General features: G+C 43.1%; 1 protein-coding gene and 1 long non-coding RNA gene across 2 annotated transcripts in view; one reads left to right on the forward strand and one right to left on the reverse strand.

Annotated features, from left to right (window-relative positions):
* Positions 1-1485: 1485 nt before the first annotated feature.
* On the reverse strand, positions 1486-20943 carry LOC138738879 (uncharacterized). Its single transcript, XR_011341839.1, has 4 exons — positions 20557-20943; positions 6435-6520; positions 3062-3151; positions 1486-1615 (listed from the first exon to the last, which is right to left on the reverse strand). It is a non-coding gene; the product is annotated as an uncharacterized lncRNA (long non-coding RNA).
* Positions 20723-21060, forward strand: part of zdhhc23b (zinc finger DHHC-type palmitoyltransferase 23b) — a 47842-nt gene continuing 47504 nt past the window's right edge. Inside the window, exon 1 of the mRNA XM_069890001.1 lies at positions 20723-21050. The gene's annotated coding sequence lies outside the window, so the exon portion shown is untranslated. The remainder of the gene's footprint in view (positions 21051-21060) is intronic.

Consider the following 21060-nt stretch of genomic DNA (forward strand, 5'->3'; position numbering starts at 1 on the left):
TTGAGGTACTTTGAAAAGATTTAATTCTGAAAAGTTTTATTTGGGGAGGGGTGGTTCAAATGTTGTTCTCTCTGGGATGTGACAGGTCATCCCGCACTGGCGATTTCATTGCAAGTCAACAACGCGAGGAAATGAATCAACTTGGCAAAATAAGATTTTTTAAAAACTTAGATGATTGATAACGCATCTTGTTTACACAGAATTATTACCCTCTCGTATAGGTTAATTAGCAATCTAATTTCTTGTGGTGCTGGATTTTGTGTGTGTGATTTCACTGTTTGTTCCTGACTGAGTCGAAACCAACTGAGCAGGACGTGCATCTCCAGCAGACGGGGAGACTGATGAATTTTAAACCTTGTATTCCATTTACAATTTTGTGTCGTTTATTTGCTAAACCAGCCATGTATGCATTTGTATTGATTTGTGATGTATTGCTGAATGTTATATTTTATTTGTCTGTGCATGTGACAGTGTATGCATTAACTGAATTACTCTTCACAGGCATGTGCATTTTCCTGGCACTGGCACAGGCAGACCAGTTCCAGCTGTGTGGGGATTATGGGGAACAAAGACAGCCGTTGAAACTGCATTGAACCACTGCTGCCTGTTTTTTTAAATTTCACTGAATAGGTGAAAGCCAATTGACAAGAGCATTGAAAACTACAAGTTGTTGCAATTTTAAAATAATTTTAATATTGTGGTTTAGTTCTCTTTGGCATCGTTAAAGTAACATTTCTATTGTTGTATCTTTTATTTCTATTTTTGTTTGATGGGCCCCCTTACTTTCCAGGCCCCTAGGCTTCAGCCTACTCAGCCTAATGGTTAATCCACCACTGGTAAGGTGGCAAAGGCCATTTAGGCAGCAGGATCCTCCATGTGCAGTGCTTGAGGTATGGTGTGACCAGCAGGTTGGTGTAAGTGGGTGCTGCCAGTGGTGAGTTCAGGAAGTCAGCCACAATGGTGTTGACCAAGCCTTTTATTTATGGATAAACGGAATGAAAATTTCTAATATGAATGCAAAGGGACGATGATGTTCAATTAAATTATTCTCTTTAGGAAATCCTGTACTATTGACTAAGTGGATGCTGTGTGGTTAGATTTTCAATATGCCTTTGATAAAGTGCCACCAAATGAAGACCATTGCTATGAGCAGGAAAAGCAGCTATCAAGCCAAGAGGTAAGTCATCATTAGTTAGAAAATGAGTAGCAGTGGGAGCGATTTGATATACATTGCACCAAATAATGTGGGCAATGCGCCCACTTTATGGTCAATTTAAACGTGAGTTGGTTTATTCCTCGAGAAGTAGGAATATTAAAGCACACATAAAAAGAGAAACGAGATTGAACTTGACAAGTCTGAAGAGCACATGATAGCAATGTTTAAGAAGCATATAGACAGACCCACGAACAGAATGGGAATAGAATGGTTTGATCCTGTATTTGGAGATGGGATTAGTTTAGCTTACAGATCCAGGTGACAAATGCTCTTGATGCATCTGCAGAAGGGTTGTATACTTGTTGACTATAACTGACCTGGTGTAAATGGAGGAGGATGAATCTGAGCAGATGACAGCCAGTCAAATGTGAGTTGTGGAACACAGTGATAGCTGGAAATCTGAAAAAAATACCAAAGAATGCTGGAAATGCTCAACTGGCCAGGTGTCATCTGCAAGGAGGGAGCACACAGTTAACATTATAGGTTATTAACTATCCATTAAAACAAGCCAGTTCTGAAAAAGGGTAGGAAAGGCTAGTTATCTGAAATTGTTTGATTCAATAGTGAGTCTCCATGGCTGCTGAGTGCTTCAGTGATGAGTTGAAATTTGCATAATGTGGACAGTGCAAGAGGCCAAAGATGAGATCAAAGTGGGTGTGACAGGCAACTGGAAGCTTACGGTCATTTGTGGACTGAATGGAGTTGCTTTGCAAAGCAGTCACCCAATCTGTATATGGTTCCCCCAAGGGTGAAGGGCTGTATTGTGAGCATGAATTGATACTTCACTTAAAATGCCTCTTTGGGCTCCTGTATAGTGAGAAGGGATGCGGTGAAGAGGCAGGTATTGTAACTCTTGCAGTTGCATTAGAATGTGTCATGAGAAGAGAAGTGGTTTTTGGGGAGTGCACAGAGAGTCATTGTGAAGGAAACAGTTCTTTTGGAATTGTGAAGGGGAGGCAGAGAAAAATGTCTTTGAGTGGCATCACATTAAAGGTGGTAGATGTTATTAAGGATGATTCGTTGAAGGTGGGGGCTGCTGTGGTGGAAGGAGAGGACAAGGAGAACCTTATACTGCTCTAGATGGAAGGAGAGATGGTGTGAGCAGAAATGCAGGTAAACAAGGATAAAAGCTGGAGTAACTATGAAGAAGGAATTCCTTGGCTTAATGAAACGAGACTGGTTGTGGAATGTCTGGTTATTAGAATAGAGAATGAGAATGTGGTGGGAAGAAGTGCAGTTGAGAGAGTTGTTGAAGTCTGAGATGATGGATGTTGGTTGCTAACACATCCTTGTAACGTCTTTAAAAAAGGGGAGAGTGGAAAAGAGTACCAGTGGAAATTAACCACGGTTGTAAAATGTTTGTGTTGTGTGTGCATGCAGGAAGTAGCTTTGAAATGTCATGAATGTAGTGGAAGAGTCATCAGTGGAACAGGGAGAAGGGTGAGGGAGAGATTCTGGGTAGGATTATCCTGTGTAGATTATCCATGTGATTCTTCAAATGATATCTTTGATTTGGAGAAGGTGAGTGGAGTGAGGAAGGGACAGAAGTGGACCACTCGAATATGCACTGCCGTTCAATAAGATCATGGCTGGTCCAATTGAAACCACAACCCTGCCCTCCTGCTTTCTTCCATAATCTTTTTAACCTCTGGCTCTACAAGAATCTATCCACCTCCACCTAAAAAATATTCAGACTTCTTGCAATATCCTTAGTGGAAGTCAATTAGGTTCAATCGAGTGACACGGGCTTCGTGGGCCAAAATGGCTTGTTACCCTGCTGTATGTCTAAAGGTTTAAATTTAATTCAAAATTTAAATTGAAGAGAGTTGCAGAGACTGATCCTACCTGACCAGTCGAGTATTCAGTTTTCCACCAACCATTGGGTCTTGTAGTTCTGGCATTGTTGACTACTCCCTTCTGTCGGGATTCGAACCCCTGTATTTACACATGCTACAGTTAGATCATTTATAATTCATGAGCATTCACAGCCCTCTCTCAGACACTGCCAAGAGCTTTGTGTCATCTGAATTTCCTTGGACTACAACCCATCATGAATTATTTCTCTGCAATTTAAAACTCATATTTAGATCAACGACCATTCACCTGAAATGTTAATTTTATTTCTCCCCACAGGTATCAACTAATTTGCTATCTCCAGCATTGTCTATATTTAATTTGGATTTGGATCATCTGTAATATTTTGATTTTTAGATTAGATTTGTAAGATGACAAATAGAAAAATAAAAAATCTGTATATATTTTAAAATTTACTAATGATTATTTTATAACACTTAAATAGGTAAACATTGTGGATGACAGTCATGAACAGTGAAGGTTATCGGAGACCATAAAGTGATCTTGATCAACCGGGAAAGTTGTCCAAGGAATTGCAGATGGAGTTTAATTCAGATAATTGCAAGGTGTTCTATTTTGGAAGGACATGCATGGTAAATGGTTGGGCCCTGGAGAATATTGTAGAACTGAGAACACAAGGTTAGAACTGCTAGCCAAATTAGGACCAATGATTCTATAATTTGAGGCAGTAATCTGTTTGTTTATATGAAGCTGCAAACTTCAATTCCCTCATGATTGTGCATTCATCACAATGCGAATGCTCCATCATATCCTGTACTCGGCACAAAATGTAAATACAGGTACACGATCCTTTATCCGGACATCTAAAATCAGGAAAGCTCCAAAATCCGGCAAGTGGGAAGAGAGACCGGCAGCGCGAGTCGGGCGGTTGAGGGGGAGAGACCAGCAGCATGAGTCGGGTGGGCGAGGGGAGGAGGGGAAGACCAGCAGTGCGAGTCATGTGGACGAGAGACCGGCAGCGCGAGTCGGGCGGGCGAGTGGGGCAGGGGAGACCAGCAGCATGAGTCATGTGGGTGAGAGACTGGCAGCGTGAATCGGGCAGGCAAGGGGGGGCGACCGGCAGCGCGAGTCAGGCGGGGTGGGGGTGACCAGCAGCACAAGTCAGGTGGGTGGGGGGGGGCGACCAGCAGCACAAGTCGGACGGGCAAGGGGAGGGGAGACGGCAGCACGACTGGAGGGGGGTTGGGGTGGGGGTGGATGAGGCAGCACAATTCAGGTGGGCTTAAATCTGGCTTTCCGAAATCTGGAAAAATCCGAAATTCGGAACACACTGTCCCCCAAGGGTTTCGGATAAAGGATTGTGTACCTGTACTGCAGGGTCTTTCATGCTCCCAAGTTGCAAAACTGAGAAATTTCATAGTATCTTTTTGTGGTTTGTTGATGATATATTGAGAATAAATGTTTCTTCAGGGTGGGCAAATACAAGGTTTTTTGCCATGTACATTATACTGAGTATATTCTTAGTTGTGTGTAAAATTTCTATTGTAGATCCACGGGTTTAAAATTCGGTCAGTTCTTCTTAAAAAAAAAATTATACATGCAAATGCCGGTAATAGACTCTGCCCATAGTGAGGCATAAAATGTGTGTATTTAAGAAGGTCCTAGAGAGTTATGTGGAGGCAGTCATCTCATTTCACTCGGACTGTAAGGAATTGACATTACTTAACTACCAGAACACTTGTTTGTTCATGAGAAAGGCCATGTTGACTGGAAGTCTGAAATGTAGCAGTGAAATACTAAAAGATGCTCTGTTGAGAAAGAAATAGAACTAACATTTCAGGTTTTAAAAAAAATTCCTTAATCCTGATTGACATGCTCTAGCATTTTCTCTGTGTTCACCAAAAAGGTTGTTGGCAGTAAGTTTAAAATACAAGAGAATAAGTTGATGATTATGTTCAACACAATGAAATTTCTGTGTTTGTTCTTGCCACTCGATCCAATGGAATCTGTTGTAGAACAGGTTTTTTTTATACACAGAAATGTCTTTTCCCCAATGTTTCCATGACTACTGATGCAGATCTCCCATCTGCTCACTGCCACTGTGACAGGAAACATATGGTGAAATGTGGAAAGTGTTATCTTGCATACAGAGAAAAACATGTCACAGGAGTATGTGGTGGTGGTGGAATGCTGGGCCTGAGGTGGAGGAATCCAATACAACCCCATAGTTCCTTAGAATCCTGTGAATTCTAGCAAAAAAATCCATCTTGCTTCCCAAACAATAGGATGACGATGAAACAGGACAAAGGCAGGAGTTGCATCTAATGTAGAGAGAGTGTCAGGAAAAATACATGAGTTCTTTACCACTGTGGTGCGCTGTCAGTCAGAAGCAAACACACAAAACCAAAAGACTGTACAACAGGCTTTATTGGACATAAACGTCCACAGAGCCAGCTGTGAGGAGAGCTGCTGTAAACTCTGAGAGTGTATTCGAAGGGCCAGCTCAGGCTTATATCCTGGAGGTTGATTGACACCCAACTGGGTGGGGCTTGGTCTTCAGGTCAGCTGATTGACAGCCGGCCAGGTGTTGTCTTGTCCCCATGCTCTTCTGCAGGTACAGAGGTTGCCCCCTGCAGTTGGCCAGTGGTATACCACCACAACCACCTGCTGTTCTCCTATTGCTAAGGGATGGCAGATGGCTTCTTAGAGAAAAGAACAGCTGCCTTACGTATGATCATTTTACACAAGCATACGTGCAACACATTATGATCGGCAGGCATCGGAACAAAAGAGTGGGGGAAGGAGGTGTGGTTGCCAAGGTGATAGTTGGAGAAAGGGGGGCAGAGAAGTGCCAATTTTCACTTGGGCGGGAGAATTGGATATTTAAAGATGTAATTAATTTTTACCATTGTGAGGGGCGGCAAGGTTAAGGGTAGTGGTTAGCGCAGTGCCGTTACAGCGCCAGCGATCGGGACTGGGGTTTGATTCCCATGCTGTCTGTAAGGAATTTGTATGTTCTCCCTAGCTCTGTGAGGGTTTTCCCTGGAGCTCTGGTTTCCTCCCACCATTCAAAACATACTAGGGATGTAGGTTAATTGGGTGGCATAGGGTCGTGTCTGAAAGGATCTGTTGCCATGTCTAAATTTTTTAATAAATAAAATTAAGCTGAGCACTGGTGACTATTAAGAAGTTTCTTTAAATGACTGAATTTATTGTTATTACAGTTTTGCATTGTAAAAATGAATGATTGCAAGTAATTCCTATCAAATCAATTTTCTGAAAGCAACTAATTTTGAGAAACTTTTGTAATAAATGTTTCTTAAACCTTGGAGGGAATTTAGTGTTAACTTTTAGATTCAATAGGCCTCGTATGTTTTAGTATTTCTTCAAGAAATGTTTGTACCTGTAACATGCCAGTCCTCAAAGAGCATCTGTTTCATGCAGCATGCCATCTGCTTTTTCGTCACGTGCAACACTTGTTTGGCAGATCTGTGATGTACTCAGAAGGTATCGTATTGTTAGTAAATATTCCATAATTGTTTACTCTACCTACAGCATTAATGGGATCTTGTTCTCTACATTTTCAACAAGAAGGAAATAGCTTGAGTGTGAATCAGGGAAGGAGGTACAGATGGACAAAGACCTTGAAACCAAATGAGAAGAGCATGCTATTCATATTGCGAACAAAGCCTGCGAGTGGTAAGTGTGCATCTCGAGTGTGAGAAATGTAGGTATTTATTACTGCTCTTAAACATACGGACATTGCACTTAACTCAAAAGAAATAGCAGTTTTAGCTGAGGTACAGTGCAGATGTATTGTCATGAAGTAAAAACACAAAGCTGGAAAAACTCAGCAGGTCAAGCAGTGTCCTTTATATAGCAAAGGTAAAAATACATAACCGGCATTTTGGGGTAGAGCCCTTCTTCAAGTTATGGAAAAGGTGTCCAAACAAAAGAGTCGGAGCGGGGGGGGGGGGGGCGCGGAATGAGAAAGGTGTGGTTCCAAAGGCTGGAGGTGATAGGTGAAGAAGGGAGGGAGGAGACCACAGTGATCATGGGGGAGGGGGGATGGCTAGGTGAATAGATATTAAAATAACAACACCTGATTTTCTGTCTGGGATTTTCCAGTTTCTGCTAACTTACTCTCCTCTTCCCTCTCCCCCCCTTCCCTTCCTCTTTCCTGTTCTCCTCTCTCCCTTCCTCCTCTATTCACCTAGCCATCCCCCTCGCCTTGATTGCTGCTGTCCCCTCCCCGCACTCCTTTCTCCACCTATCACCTTTGCAACCACACCTCCTCCCCCCCCCCCCCCCCCCCATTCTTTTGTTCCATGCCTGCCGACATTTTCCAACACCTTGAAGGGCTCTAGCCCAAAATGTCAGTTCTGTATCTTTACCTTTGCTACATAAAGTACATTGTTTGACCTGCTGAGGTCCTTCAGCATTGTGTTTTTACCAACCACAGTATCTAGATTTTCGTGTTTAATTTTACTATCGTGAAATGTTATGGACAGGTTGCAAAGAGCAATATTTCCTCAAAGCATCAAAGTTGATCCAGAGAAAAAATATAAAATAATCTTTAAAAAAAAATGATAGTGGAATAAAGAAATGATTACCTCTGGCTTTGGATCCAGTCATTGGAGATGATCTTGAAATTAAATGTAGGTCATTAAGGTTATTGTAAATCTGGAAATCCCTGCCCCCCTTTCCCCCCCCACCCCCAAATCAAAATGTTGTTGCAGCGAGAGCAATTGAAAAATTAAATATCAAAATTGATATTGATACATCAGGTTCAGTGCAAAACTGGTGAATGGAATTGAAGTACAAATCATCCATGATTGACTTGAATAGCTGGCTCCTGTTTCTGTATTGCTGGCAGTGAGCATGTAAGTGTGCCCTTCAAATTGGCATGAAGTAACGTTGTTGCTTTGAATGTCAGTTGATGAGCAAGAGCAGTGAAACAGAAGGGGAAAAACCTAGCCACATTCGTTTTCCTTGTTATATGGTTGAATGACTTCTTGCACTCTATGCCAATGCCTCAGATATTGCCCAGTATCTCCAACAATCTATTAAGTGCATCTCATTTTTCTGAGCAGGAAATTAATTATAAATTAGTGGAAAAGCAAGTTCCTTAGGCTCTGACCTTTTTTGAAAATTTAGAGATCAACAGGCCCTACTGATCCACAAGCACGTGCCACCCAAACACACCCATGTGACCAATTAAACCATGAATTAGATGAGGGCGGGTAGGCGGAGGAAGGTATTACTGAAAAGGAAGGGAATGGTCCAAGTCGGATTGGGAGGAATGAACAGCACCAGAACAAGTGTGACGTGGCTGTCTGCACCCAACAACCTTCTAGATGCTAAGTTCCAGATCCTTCCCATTTTTTTTAGGGTGTGGAAGTATATCCCAGGCACCCCACTAACTCCCTGAGATGCATCTTTACCTACCCATCCAGTTGTATCCAAAGTTGGCACACTGACTTCCTGGACTTTTTGGGCTACTTGGTGAGTTCCAGCACTTAATTTCCCAGACAATGGGGGTGGATTCATCCTGCAGAACCAATCCACTTAACAGTCATTATCACTCAATATCAACAACCATTCTAAACTCACAGGGACCTCTCGACTTTGGCACTCCTCTTAAACTCGCAATGTTGTTGCCTGCACTGTTCTTGTTTATTTTTAAACCTCAAAACCTCAGTCTTTTATTAAACTGAGGTGATTATCCCTTCCTTACTGCTCTTGATCTTGGGCTCACACTCCTCTCATAGCAAGGAGACTTCTGTCCTTTCGTACTTGTAAACTGCAATGATGAACTTGAAGCTTGCAGTTTTTGCAATGATCGGTAAATAATTTTTAATGTCTTTCAAACCAAGGTATTTGCAATTTTGTGGTTATATTTGGAAGTATTAAAATTGATGCTTCCAAAATAATATAATTGTTTTCAATTCTTTTCCCAGCTCCCTGTGTACAACTTAGTTGGACAATAACGAATTTAAGTGCCTTGAACTGCTTTATAAGGCCAAAAGCAGCCTAGTAAAAAAACATAATGTAACAAAGGTTTTGAAGCAGCTCCTGTAGCCAATATTAAAGAAAATGGTTTGGATGAGACTTGAGGAGAGAGTATCACAGCAGCGTGGTTCAGCAAGAATCTTTCAAGCTGGGCTAAATTGCCAGGAAAAGCCAAAGAGATTAAATTAACCTTGGAGTTTGTGATGAGAGAAACAAATGTTGTCTTGTCAATATTGAGTTTGAAGGAGGTGCTCAGACGTATCATTATTTCTGTTACTTGTCATACTTCCACACCACATCACAAGACATGTCTGCAGCATTTTCATTTCACATTTTGTATTTTATGTGGAAAGTATTTGAGAGACTAGGTGCCGCTGGTTCATTTGAAAGTCTAGAGCACAAAAATATCTGCTGGAGGAATTCAGCAGGTTCAGTGGCATCAGGTCAGAGAAAAAGAATTGTTAATCTTTCGCATTGAAACCCTAGCTATTTCAGTACACCCTTCTGCATAGGCAACTGGTGGTGGATGTTGCTTTCCAGAATGATCCTATGCTATGCAGCCTTACAGATGACACATCACTGTAAGTAATCTTTAATTATAATTTACTATAGAGCTTTCCATAATCATTTTAGATTTGCTGCTGCTTGTTTGCATTTTAATAATATTTTAATGAAAGACAATAAGAATATTTATTGAATTGAAAATTCCAGTGCCACGTACTTGGTGAAATGTAGGAACTCTCATTTCTGAAATTGCATAATGTGTTTATTTTTGTCAAAGGCAGCATGTATACAGTATTTGGTGACTAGATCACTTGAGATTTAATTGTAATAGAGGAGCCAATATCTTAGAACAGTAGTTTTCAAATATTTTCTTTCCATTCACATTCTACCTTAAGTAATCCTTATGCCATAGGTGCTTTATGATTAGTAAGGGATTGCTTAAGGTGGTATGTGGATGGAAAGAAAAAATTTGAAAACCATTGTTTTAATCATACCTAATTGACTTGTTATGTACAGGGTTTCGTAACTCCAAAGGAAATGGGCCAATGACAATTTTTCTCAAGCCAAATATTTCAGTAACAATTGAGTCTAGAGCAGTGGTTCTCAACCTTCCCTTCCCCCTCACATACCACTTTAAACAATCCCTTACTAATCACAGAGCACCGATGGCATAGGGATTACTTAAAGTGGTTTGTGAGTGGAAAGGAAAAGGTTGAAAACCACTGTCTTAGAGCAAGATTGAGGATTACGAGTGGCAGCTGAAATTCTGAACCTCTGCAAATGTGTTATACTTATAGTGTATGCATAAAAACGTATTTAACATGGAAAGCCATTTACAATGCATTTAGCTAAAGGAAGCATTAATTCTACATTAAGATATCAATATCTGCCCTGAGAAGTACTTGCATAGATTCTAGTAAGAAACATGCCATTCTGCAATTGGTGTTTATCAAGCATATCTTGTATTTTTTAAAATTAAATTAAATTTATGCATGATGTACACACTAACACACACATGTAGGAAATACAATTAGGGCATCTTTATATTCATTGTGCCATCAAATCAATACATTCTAATTACAATGCATCAATGTCACTCATGTTTCCTCTTTAAACAATACATCCATGAAGTTCTCGAGAGGCTGTTACATAGGATCCATTTCCTCAGCGTACAATAGTAGCAGGGGTAAAATTTGATCCTTCTCTTTGCGGTGCCTGTATAAGTCTTAAGTGCATCCCTCAGCACATATTCCTGCACCTTGGAATGTTCCTTACTCATTACCTTAATTTTTACTATTTCCTTCTTTCATATGCATGCATTAAATCTTTGCTGGATATATTTAACGATCTGATTCAACCCCTCTACATGAAAGTAGTTTTCACATTCACACCATGCTCTGAGTTTATTTTTATTTCACAATTTGGCCACCCTAATGATGTCCATTATAATTTAAAGTCTTCTGTTGGATCTTCAGAGAAAAGATAACCAGACAGCCACTTCTTTCATTGTAAATGCATCCTCCCAAGTTTGTCTAGTGAATAAGTATTCCTTTGGTGAGCAAAATATTTCAAAGGAGGTATTTCCTTGTAAAAATTGGCATTAACTTTCCTTTTGTAATATTTTCCTCTTCTGGTTGCACTCATAAGGGTCAAATCAGTACTAAGAGATGAGGACTCAATGGACGTAGTAGGGTGGTCCTGGAACAGACCGTCCAGGTTAGCTGGCAGAATACCTCATTGCCAGTGCTTACAAACAAAATTGACACAGAACTGTAAGGATAATGAACTTGATACTCTTATGAACAACAATGGAGATTAATATAACAACCCTTAACATGCACAGTGTCAAATGCACTACGTGATGGTAAACTCCTTGCAATACCTGTCCAAGGTCAAGGCAGATGTGACTTTTATGCAAAAGTGCTGGCTGCCACACCTCAGTAATTATCGGAGGAGGTCATGATGGGTATTCGATATGATCAGGGGGGAACGATTGTCATGTATCTGGACTGGGTATCTTGCTGCAGGAAGGCAACTTTGCAATCACCAAAGTTAAGGAGCTGATTGGGGGATGTTTCTTCATGGTGGACCAGAACTACCACGACACACCTTTCCTGCTGATCAGTATGAATGCCTTGTCCGTGCGGAGCAAGAAACAGGCTGTCTTCCAGCAGCTCCCAGCATTGCTGGGAAGTCCAGGCCGGTTGTTCTGGCCAGTGACTTCAACTGCATTGCAGATGTGGCTGGACAATCTGGCTATGCCAACAGCAGACTCCCCCAGGGTAATTGGCTGATCAGACTTTCCTACTTGTTGTCATCTAAGACCTCCAGGAAGTTTTGGGAGGTTATTCTGTCTGTAGCCTTCATGTTGTATAGTTGAGCATAAAAGGATCTGCCGATCCTCTGAATGCCCATCCTCTTCCTTAAGGCTGTGGATCTTGGAGCTCCTTCTGTGTACTTTTGGAAGGAGAAACGTGAGAATGTCTCATCTGCTTCACTATGCAGATTCTGGATCAAAAGATAATCTTGGAGGAATCCAAGGTGAATAGCACAGCTTACTGGCTCTTCACCTCTTGGAGGTCCTCTCTCACCCTCTCAACTGCAGAGGAGTTGCTGCAGGTCAGTCTGGAGTTGGTTCAGTTCCCTCTGCCTCTGTCTTGCCCTCTGAACACCTTAGAGGATAAAGAACCTTTTAATGTTCTCCTTGGTTGCTTCCCACTGGGGAGTCAAAGAAGGGTTTCATGTTCTCCAACTAGCAAACTCCTTCTTTACATTCTCTGGGATCTGCAACATCACATTCAGCTTCCAGGTTTTCCTGCCTGGCCTCTGGTCCTCCTGTAGGTGACAGGAGGTACAAAGGAGGCAGTGGACAGTAAAGATCATCGACATGATATCAGTGGTTCTGACTGTGACAACCTTTGAGACAAAGAAGAAGTTTATCCAGGACCCGATTAAGCCATTCAAACTCAACCAGGTGGGCTGTGCCTGTCCTCCACCTGCAGGGTTGCTGAAGATGTCGCACAGCTGTGGGTCTTTTACTGTCTCCATCAGGAGTCTGGAGGAGTCTGTGCTAAAGCTGTGCTATAGTCTGTGAATAGCTGTGCTATTCACCTTGGATTCCTCCAAGATTATCTTTTGATCCAGAGTCTGCATAGTGAAGCAGGATGAGACATGCTCACGTTTCTCCTTCCAAAAGTACACAGAAGGAGCTCCAAGATCCACAGCCTTAAGGAAGAGGATGGGCATTCAGAGGATCGGCAGATCCTTTTATGCTCAACTATACGACATGAAGGCTATAGACAGATAACCTCCCAAAACTTCCTGGAGGTCTTAGACGACAACAAGTAGGAAAGTCTGATCAGCCAATTACCCTGGGGAAGCTAACAGACTCCATCCATTCCTTTGGGTCAAGTGAGACTCCCAGAAGCAATGGCTTACCAGATGAGTTGTACATGCCTCTGTGGGACCTGCTGGAAGTATTCAACACTATGCTCCTAGCAGCAGCATGTCAGACTCTATGAGGAAAGGCATGATCACCCTCACCTTCAAACAGGAGGGGAAGAAGGAAGATAATAGGAAGTGGAGACCCATATCCTGTCCAAGGCTGTCATCAATCAAATTGTCTGTCCTGGGGCAGGTAACCCACCCAGACCAAACCTGCATGGTTTTGGGTAGAAAGATCTCAATCAGCCTCATGCTGCTCAGAGATACAATCAGCTACGTGCAGGAAAGGGGTGGACACCTTCTTGATCTTCACCAGGAGAAGGCCTTTGGATATCGCGCACATACATGATGAACATGTTCTCCAAAATGGGCTTTGAGGAGGGAATCCAAAATTGGATTAAACCATTCTTCACAGACATCTGTAGCCCAGTCCAAATCAATGGATGGGAAACAGATAGCTTCCCCATCAAGCCTGGAGTGAGACATGATTGCCTACTCCCCCCAGACTTGTTTGTGTGCTGCATTGAGCCCTCTGCCAAATCCATCAGGAAGGACAAGGGCATGAGAGGAGTGGTGTTGTCAGGTCTTGGAGGTGCTCAGGTCAAGGTCACACTGTACATGGACAACGTTGCCATCCTTTGTACAGAACATGATTGGTCTGCTGATTGATCAGCACCTGCAGTCAGTTTGATTCTGCATAGGATACCAGAAAAAAAAACAGAACAAAAGTGAAGCAATGCTCTTCGGTCCATCATCTTCTTCACATCAAATCTGACTACCTGAAGTTGTTGGGGATCTAGTTTGGAGAGGCTGAGGCATGCAATAAGAATTAGTTGGAGTGGATCTCAAAAGTCCATCAGAAATTGAGTCTGTGGATGCAGTGCTCCTTCTCAATAATGGGGAAGAACCTGGTCTTCAGGTGTGAGATGCTCTCAGGGCTGCTGTACATGGTGCAGATATAGCCCATCCTCTACTCCTCCACCCTGGTGGTCACCAGAGTGGTTTTCCAGTTCATGTGATCCAAGGTCCAACAGGTCACCATGTACAAGTCACCAGACAATGGGGTAAGGGTGTACCCAACATGGCCCTCATCCTGAAAACCACCTTCATGTGTGGTTGCATCAGGCTCTGTGTAGAACCAAAGTATCTTTGGCTTGGCTTCGCGGACGAAGATTTATGGAGGGGGTAAAAAGTCCACGTCAGCTGCAGGCTCGTTTGTGGCTGACAAGTCCGATGCGGGACAGGCAGACACGATTGCAGCGGTTGCAGGGGAAAATTGGTGGGTTGGGGTTGGGTGTTGGGTTTTTCCTCCTTTGCCTTTTGTCAGTGAGGTGGGCTCTGCGGTCTTCTTCAAAGGAGGTTGCTGCCCGCCAAACTGTGAGGCGCCAAGATGCACGGTTTGAGGCGTTATCAGCCCACTGGCGGTGGTCAATGTGGCAGGCACCAAGAGATTTCTTTAGGCAGTCCTTGTACCTTTTCTTTGGTGCACCTCTGTCACGGTGGCCAGTGGAGAGCTCGCCATATAACACGATCTTTTGGGAAGGCGATGGTCCTCCATTCTGGAGACGTGACCCATCCAGCGCAGCTGGATCTTCAGCAGCGTGGACTCGATGCTGTCGACCTCTGCCATCTCGAGTACTTCGACGTTAGGGATGTAAGCACTCCAATGGATGTTGAGGATGGAGCGGAGACAACGCTGGTGGAAGCGTTCTAGGAGCCGTAGGTGGTGCCGGTAGAGGACCCATGATTCGGAGCCGAACAGGAGTGTGGGTATGACAACGGCTCTGTATACGCTTATCTTTGTGAGGTTTTTCAGTTGGTTGTTTTTCCAGACTCTTTTGTGTAGTCTTCCAAAGGCGCTATTTGCCTTGGCGAGTCTGTTGTCTATCTCATTGTCGATCCTTGCATTTGATGAAATGGTGCAGCCGAGATAGGTAAACTGGTTGACCGTTTTGAGTTTTGTGTGCCCGATGGAGATGTGGGGGGGCTGGTAATCATGGTGGGGAGCTGGCTGATGGAGGACCTCAGTTTTCTTCAGGCTGACTTCCAGGCCAAACATTTTGGCAGTTTCCGCAAAGCAGGACATCAAGCGCTGAAGAGCTGGCTCTGAATGGGCAACTAAAGCGGCATCGTCTGCAAAGAGTAGTTCACGGACAAGTTTCTCTTGTGTCTTGGTGTGAGCTTGCAGGCGCCTCAGATTGAAGAGACTGCCATCCAAAGTACGAGGGCACCAAGTGCCACCATATGGTGAGGTTCTACAAATCCCAGATATTGCCAAGGTTTGAGAACCAAAGTACGAGGGCACCAAGTGCCACCATATGGTGAGGTTCTACAAATCCCAGATATTGCCAAGGTTTGACCTGGCTCCATTGCCATGCAATGTTCCAGTCAGCTTGACTCTGCCACACTTCCTATCCTTCATGGAAAAGTTCTTCCAACATGTTTGACCATAAGGACATCAGGCAGTGGTCAGCACAGAACATCTTGCAGAAACTCAGAGAGGAAGACGATGGACCTGGTGGGGTGGTTCCCTGAGTAGGCCATCCAGGTCATCTGGCAGTATGCCTCATTGCCAGGGCTCCTAAACAAGCACTAGAACTTGTCTGGCTGGTGGTGAGAGATGTCCTCCAAGTCCAATCCTTCCTGTACAACCGGAACATCACCTACAATGTGTTTTGTCCCAGAGATGACTAAGGTGGAGTGGAGACAGTCACAAACAGCTTTGCTGATTACAGATTCACTAAGAGTGTGTGGAGAAGGATGCAAAGGTCCTTGTCACAGTTCATTCCCCAGCAGCAGTGTGACAGAGGACTCTAATCTATAGGCTATTCCTAGGTACACACAGAATCAGACATCCAGAACTGCTAAAAGACCATCAACTCAGTGAAAGAAGCAATTTGGACTGTCCGAAACCAGTTGTTCTTTCTGGAAATGGCAATGTTAATGCAGAAATGCTGACGACTGGCACATTCCAGGTTGCAGGAATAGATGCTGAGGGATGCACAGACAACACAAAGGAGCTGTGAGGAAGGACCACAGTCTTAGAGTCTTCCTATTTCCAGGCATTGAGAGGCTGAGACTAAAGGGGTCCCTCAAGTAGAATGTGACAATGTACTCTGATGGAAATATTTGACACTAAGGGTGACAAGAAACTTTGAATAGTTTTCCCTTGTGAATAAAGTCCATTTTTGGTTTTAAAAAATTTCAACGTATTGCTTCCCTTGGAGATCTATGTACCTAAAATCTCTGCTTTTCTATCCCATTTAATTTATAACTCCCAAGAAATAAAAGGCTGTATGATTCATCTATCACACACTTTATGATATCAATTTTGATTTCCTTTCATCCACTTTCTTTCCAAGTCACATTCTCCAGGCTACTGCCTACCAATGTTTGCAATACCCAACTAATTGGTATCATCTACACATTTTAACATTTTTATTTCTTGAGTCCATGAAATGCAGTTTAAACAATCTGCTGCCTTCTATTCTCTGCCATTCTTGGGATGTGATACCGGGATTGATTTCCCATCCAGAAGATGCTGGTAAGCTACCCTCCTGATTAAGGTGTGGTATATGCAGATGCACCATTTAGGATATTCTCAAGACATCACAGGCAGGTCCATAACCCAAGATATTTCCACAATTCTGTTGTGTGGACAGTTTCAGGAATTAGACCCAGTGACAATCACAACTGGAGTGGAATCTGCAGATGACAGTGTTCACAAATTGTTGTCTCCTGTTTGCTTCCTCCACATATCCTAATTTTCAGATTCAGATCATGTGTCCCTTTTTTTGAAAATGCATTTCACTCCCCTTGTGTTTTCTTTCTGTTATTTTGCTCTCAAAATATCAGTAAGACAAAACCAAACTCAATTAGGTTTTCCAGTTCTAAAAACAAATTCAGAATGTGTGAAAGACCTCTGTTCAGGCTGCAAGAATGACCCTGGGATTCTCTATTCCTCACACTTTAATTCTTTGCCCCACTCCCACTCCATGCTCCCTATCTTTGACCTCCAATAATGCTGCCCAATGAAGTTTCAAAACATGACCTCATCTTCCATCTGATACATTACAGCCATCAATACATTATTTGATTTCACACAGTGGGCGGCATGGTGAGCCCAGTGGTTAGTGCAACATTGTTACAGCGCCAGTGATCCGGACCAGGGTCTGAATCCCACACTGCCTGTAAGGAGTTTGTACATTCTCCCTGTGTAAGTGTCTGTAGGTTTTCCACCGGGAGCTCTGGTTTCCTCCCACCCTTCAAATATGTACTGGGGTTGTAGGTCAATTGGGTGTAATTAGGCGGCACGGGCTCGTGGGTCAAAAGGGCCTGTTATCATGCAATATGTCTAAATTAAATTTTTAAAAGATACATTAATGGATTTCAGGTAACCTTTTATCCTTCTCTCTTCACAGCTCTTGACTGTTTCAATTTGTTTCATTTTTCTCTGTCTCCAAGTGTTGGATCTGAAATTGTTGTTTTGACATCCTTCTGTCTAACCCATTACAGATATCCCCACTTTTCTTCCTTCCTACTCCTCTCCACAGCTTAACATACTTGCTTTTCCATTTCTGATTAAGTGGTTCTGACCCAATGTCTGATCTGCTTTCAGGAGTTTTTAGTTTTGTTTCAGATTTCCAGCATCTGCAGTTTTGTTTTTCTCTTGGGTTCTAAATGCACATATTTAGCAATCTCTCAGTTTTGCACCATTGCTGAGAAATGGGCACTCATGAGATGCTTTGAGTGTTCAGCAGTTGCAAAATTGCTTTCCACCATGAGATAAACTTGCCTCAAAGATGGGTTAAAGGAGTAGAGAGGTGGAGAGCATTGGGACTTGGGGATTCAGAGCTGAGGCAGCTAAAAATGTGGCTGGCCATGTGGCACCAGTTAAGATGAAGAGAGCATGAGACCAGATTTGGATGAATGGATGGATGGAGAATGTTGTAGGGCTTGGAACTATTGCAATAGATGGGGTAGGGGTAAATAATGCATAGGCCAGGGAGATGGAATAGGGGAATAGGTGGTGAGCATGGAGATCAGTGAGGACTTTGAGAACAAGGATGATATTTTTTACAACTGAGGTGGTGTGAGTGGAGAGAAAACTTGGCCAGGAAAGGGTTGGATAAGCAGAAGTTTATGTGAGATGTAAAATGTGGGGCTGCCAATCAGGACATTATAACAGTCAAGTCCACAGATAAGTGAGATTTAAGCAGAATGGTGAACTGGGGAAAGATGACTCACAGAATTGGAGACATTTATGGAGAAAATATTTGGCTCATTATGTCTAAGACAACCTTTTTGGATGAATCCCACTTACCAGTTCTCTGCCTTTGGCCTTATTGTTACAGAACCCATTGGTTATTTATTAGTGCTCATTATATCTTCCATAATCATTTCGTGCGGCAAAGCTGCAGACTCCCACCACCTCTTAAAGAAAATTTGTCAACTCTAAATTCTTTTGTCATCATTAATATCTTGTTATTGACCTGCTAATGGAAAATTGTACTCCCGTCTCACCCTTTATAGCAGGGGTTCCCAACCTTTTTGTTCCTCCATACCGCTTGGGCATTTTTATAGGTTCCTGTGTACCTCTAAAAATTAATGATTAAAAAAAAACACGACATTGTGCAATCTGACTGCACATTACGACACCATGTATTGCACAGTAGCGGTTATTCTCTCAGACTAATGTACCCCCTGAAAAGGTCAAATGTACCACTGGGGGTACATGTACCCCATGTTGGGAACCCTTGTTTTATAGGTTTCACTTAATGTCATGTACCTTGAGTAAATATTCCTTTGACTTCCTTGTTTTCAAAGAAACCAGCTCAGCCAACCAGATGCTGGTTAGCTTCATGTCACATACTTATTACATGAATGGATGCCAACAGTTTATAGACCCCATGCAGAGCAGTTTCATCCTCCTTATCTCCCTGCAACATATTCTTTCCTGTATAACCACCAAATTAACTCTTTTTTAAAAAAATAATCTTTTTGACAGGGATTTTTGACCCCATCCATACCTTTGCATTATAGGTAAATTTCAGTTGCTAGTTCACCTACCACCATGCATTTAGAATGAGGGAGGACAGCAAACCATCTAGTCTAGTGGAAATCCACACAGTTAGCATTTACAAATTGGATTGTAACATGAATTTAACCCTGCCAATTTGGCAGGTTATCTACCCATGTACAGACCAATTAGTGGGTAGAATTTTTTAAATAAAACCGCACGGGCTGGCAAACCACCTCGAAGGTGGACGTATCGTGTAGCTGCTGCTGCTCAATTGTAATCAGTAGATAGCTAACCGGTTGGAAGATGACGTCAGTGCGTGCATGTGTCTTCGGTGACACGTTGGCGGGAGGTTCGAGTGGAGAGTGAGCAGCTCAGGTTAGGTTGCTGTGATAATCAACGTGTATCCATAAAGTGAATATAGATCAGTTTTAGTGACTTCCAGCGGGGATACCAGTCACTTTCATTCGACTGGCCAATTTAGAGCCCAGTGTGTAAGGGGCTGCAGGGGCCTGCTACATGGGTAGGAAACACAGGCTCTGAGCAGTCCCAGTTTGAAAACCCCTAGTCACACTGAGAATGTGCAAAACACTCAACACCCAAGATCTGAATCAAAAAGGATGAAGCCCCTGAGGCTATGAGGCAGCAACATTAGTAAATCACTACACAAATTCCAGCTTTGTCGCACAGATTACCACTGTTCCCTGTGGGTGGGTGTGTGTGTGTGTGTACACGCATTCTGCAACCGGTGCACAAAGGAAATTAATGTGTACAAAAGGTTAGTTCCCTAAAATAATGTAGTAATTGATAATTAACCTTAACTAAATGTTACTTTGTAGAATGCAATAATACTTGTATTAAAACATGCCAAAACAGTTTTATTCACCATGAGAGGCTGTGCCAAAATTATCTTGAAACAATTTCAAGTTTACCTTTGCACAAGCATTCACTGCACACATACTTTTGTCACTGGGGAAAAAAAATGCACACTGACCACTAAAAATTAGAGGGAACATTGAGTGTACACCTAAACACTCTCAATTGTTTGTGAAAGGCACTGTCAATGCAGTATTTTTCTTTTCAAGGAAGTGGACAGTCTGCATCACTTCCTGGGACAGATATGGGGCGGGGGAACCAACACTTGGAAGGGGCTGAAGTGCTGTGTTTTAATCTCTCCAAATTTAGCGGAATGAATTTCTGCTCTGGTTATTGGATAAGCAGAGCACCAAATCTGGGAGGTGTTTGTGGGGGGTGGGAGAGGAATCATGAGGGCATGTGTAAATCTATGTTGTGTCTTCAAATGATCAAATTGAAGATTAAACCGGAAGAGAAATAGAGTCTTGGAAAGAATGAGATGAGTAATTACCCGTGTTATTGACTACCGTTCCATGAAATGAAAATGAAACCAAAGCCATAGCAAATAGACAACAGGGAAAAGGCATTGGAGCAGGGGAAGAATAGAGAGGGATAAAGGGGCCCGACCTGAAACATTAGGCTCTTTCAGGTGGTCAGAATACCCTGATGTAAAGCCGCATATTCTACCCACCTGAAAGAGCCTGACGTGCCTCCAAGGTCCATTCACCAACCCTCCTCCAGGGGGGATAATCTGCAGATTGACGAAGTCCCTGACGCACCTGAATGCTGAGGGGCCGGCTGATGACCCTCTCAGCCGGCGACCCAATTCCCTGCTGCCCCTGTCCTGACGCACCGCCAACCTCCACTCCCCAGTAAGGCAGGGTCTGTTGGGCGGCGGGGCCGGGGCGGCCGGTGCAGGCTGTGACAGCCCAGCTGGCCGCTCCTGCAGCGGGGCGACTCTCTGCTGCTCAAAATGTGGAAGAGTAATGGTGGTCTTCCTTACCCATAAACCCCCTCGCCGCTGGAACTGTGTGGGAAACACAGAGCGGTTCCACCTGCGCTGCGGATTATGGGTAGGGAAGACGGCCATTGCTATGCCGCCTATTTATGACGGGTGCACCAGTCGCCCCGCCTCCTTCAGATGTGGAGGCACTGCTGAACAGGTGGGCTGTAGCAGCCTTTGAGGTGAGTCTTC

This window comes from Narcine bancroftii, chromosome 7 (genome assembly GCF_036971445.1).
Source record: "Narcine bancroftii isolate sNarBan1 chromosome 7, sNarBan1.hap1, whole genome shotgun sequence".
Lineage (NCBI taxonomy): Eukaryota > Metazoa > Chordata > Chondrichthyes > Torpediniformes > Narcinidae > Narcine > Narcine bancroftii.